Raw genomic sequence first — 3,367 nt, forward strand, 5'->3', positions numbered from 1 at the left:
CAGGCCCCGCCCCACCAGCTGCAACCAGGGACTGTGTCCCTCTGCCTCTTTCTGCGCGGGACACTGAGTCTCCCGGCCCCTCTGCCCTCTGTGGCCCGCTTCGCATCCTCCCGCCATTACGCGCAGCCAGCCCTCAGAAGGGGCCCATTTTACAGAGGAGTCCGCTGAGGCCCGATAGGGAGGCGCCCCCCGCCCGCTGGGGCCTGGGAGGCGCCGGCGGGGGTTCCCCCGCTCCCCACACCCACGCCCGGGACTCCCCACTGGCCAGCTGGCCCGCCTCCCCTGGCTCCACTCCTGCTCTTCCTGTTGGCTGGAACTCGGACGCGGCCGGGCTCGGTGCCCGCCGCCAAGCCCGCTGTCCCGGCTCTGCCCCAGAGTCTGAGCTGGTTACACTCCAGGGCCGGAGGTTCTCGCTGGTCGGCCGCTGCACTGCTCCTCAGGCGGTTCTGGGACCTGCCCCTACCCCGACTGGCAGTTGCCCCTACCCCGATTGGCAGTCTTCTGCTCTCCTGCCCCCATCTTCGAGACCTCTCTATTGCTCCTGGCAGGCGCCTGAGCCTCCTTTCCAGACGTGGAACTTGGTTGTCAGCCATAACTCATTCATTCATTCATTCATACACTCATCCATCTATTCATTGAGTGTCCCCTAGGCTCAAAGTCTAGGGACCAGTTGGGGTTCTAGGGTGTCCATTCCCCTGTCCCCAGAGCTCAGAAAGCCAAGACATTATCCTTATACTGATCCAAAGAAATGTCACTTCCCAGGAGACAAAAAAGAGGGTTCCAGGTCCTGGGGAACCACCTAGAAGGGATAGGGAAAGTCTAAACACAAGGGATGGAAGTGGGGGACAATCCCAGAGGTGGCCTGAGCTGAGAAAGGGGCCTGTGACAGAGACAGGTTATTGGACTTTGGTCTTCTCACGGAGCAATGAGAAGGTGGTGAAAGCTGTTACAACCAGTCAGGACGACAGGCTCTAGAGGGCTCCTGCGGGATAGATGGGGCAGAGGGACTGCAGGGCAGAGGAGAGGCTGGATAGGGGACAGAAGGGCTGCCATGTTGTCAGCCACCTGGGTTGAGATTGGGGAAGATGGATGGGGAGAAAAGGTCAGACCAGGTGGGTTCCAGGACTATCCTTTGGGAAAGACATTTTTCTCTTCACACCCAGGCCTTGAGCATGCTGTTCTCTGGTCCTGAATGTCATTTCCCACCCCACCCCCAAACCTCTACCTGCCCTGGTTGTGTCCATTCAAATGCCCCTCCTCCCTGATGCCCAGTTGTAATGCACAGCACTTCCCTGAGCGAAGGACCATATTCATTAGCATGTTCTGTGTCCTGATACCATCCCACCCCACCCATCATGCCCCATGGCTTCCCTGGGGTTGGACTGGAGGAAAGGGTGCACAAGGTGAGCCTCAAGTGACCTTTGCCCACTTGGGATCAGGTTTCCTTCTGGCTCCTCCTTCAGGTCCACAGTAAGCCAACCCAGCCTCTCCCTCAACATAAACAATAGGCCCACCCTGTGCCAGGGACTGCAGCCAGAGGGAGGACTGACCCTTGTGGAGCTGCAGGTCCAGCCACCAGACCTTTGTGGCCTCCAGGTCCAGGCACCAGACCTTTGTGGCCTCCAGGTCCAGGCACCAGACCTTTGTTCCCACTCCCTGTGGTTCACCTTGGAAGAAGGAAATGAATAATCATGGCTATCGCTGATAGGGGCTACCCAGCACCAGGCTCTGTGCTGGGTGCTGGATGTGTGCAGTCTGAACAGTTAAGAGGTGAGGGCTACTGTTAGTGCCAGTTTTGGTGATGAGCAAACAGGCTCAGGGAAAGGAGAAGCGACTTGCCCCAGAGTACACAGCTAGTCAGTGGCAGAGGCGGATTCAGACTGAGGTCTCTCTGCCTCCAAAGCCCATAGTTTACATCAGGGATCTCAATTCCAACACCACTGACCTTTGGGACAGATGATTCTTTGCTGTGGGGGCTGCCCTGTGCACTGTAAGGATGTTTAGCAGCATTCCTGGCCTCTGCCTACTGGATGCCAGTAGTACCTCCCTGCTTTAACTTGTGACAGACAAAAATGTCTCCAAACATTGCCAAATGTCCGCTGCAGGGCAAAATCACCCCTTGTTGAGAATCACTGCTTTGACATATACTGGTGTTACAGGAACAAGATTTACATTAGACAGCAGGAAGCACTTTCCTGATCCTCAGGATATGCAGACTTGTGAGCTCAGGGGCTGCAAGCACACACTGGCTTCAGCCAATCTTTCTCCTCTGGAGAAAGGGGAAGTGTGATGTACTCAGAGGGGGGCAGAGGGGCTAAGGCTGTGCTGGCTATGCTGTGGCAAGGGCAGAGAAGGGATGAAGGTGGGCTTCCCTCCAGGCCTTAGGTCCAAGGGGCCCAGGGAGAACAGGTTTGCATGAGGTCCAGAGAGTCCAGGCCACGCTTGACTAGAACCAACCTGCATCTTGGAGCTGCTTCTGGGTGCCACACTGGTGGGCCAGGGCAGGGTCCAGATGAGCTGGTATCTGTGTCCCCATAATCTGCCTGGCATCAACAAGAAGGGCCTGCTGAAGCCTGAGAGCAAACCTTGGCTGTGTCACATGCTAACTGTATGGCTCTGAGTAGGTGACCATGCCTCTCCCAGCTTCAGAGTTCTCACCTATGAAAAGAGCTGATGACAGACTCATGTCAGGGGTTGAATGAGATGATAAGGGTTAAATGAGATGATATATACAGAGCCTCAGCCAGGCTAGACACATTGCCCAGGGTTACAGCCTGTGACCTGGCATGGTCATGTGCCAAGTCATAGGCCGTCAGCCTTGAAAGAGCCTTCAATGGCCTCTCATGACATGGGACGTAAATCCCTGAGCAGGGCTAGACTCATAGCAGCTGCCTAGAGGTGATACTTTTCCTCTTCCTCCAGGTTTGCAGCCAAGGAGATGGGCTAGGGGTGGCGCCAGGCAGCTTCCAGACTCCCACCCACGGCATCCACCCAGGGCTGTTCCCTCTGTGGACCTCCTGGAGGATTTATCCAAAGGAGAAGCAGCTTGACCCCTGTCACTTCTGCCTCCTCCAAAGGCCATGAACCCTGGGAGGCCTCCAGACTCCTCCACTCCTGAAGTCCAAGACTCGGCCAAGCAACCTGGAAAAGGCCTCCCTCTGTCCCTGAGGCCCACACAGCTGAAGGCAAATGGGGTCCCTCACTTGATCCCTGCCAAGAGTTGGTCCTTGTCCTGGCCTCTCTGCCTTTTGCACCTTCTCTCTGTTTCTGTCTCTCTGTGTCACCATCCTTGTCCCTGAAGCTTTGGTTGCCACGGCAATCCCCATCACACCCAGAGCACTGGCCTGGCCAAGACAGAGTGGGCTTG

This window comes from Mandrillus leucophaeus, unplaced genomic scaffold (assembly GCF_000951045.1).
Source record: "Mandrillus leucophaeus isolate KB7577 unplaced genomic scaffold, Mleu.le_1.0 Scaffold296, whole genome shotgun sequence".
Classification (NCBI taxonomy): Eukaryota; Metazoa; Chordata; class Mammalia; order Primates; family Cercopithecidae; genus Mandrillus; species Mandrillus leucophaeus.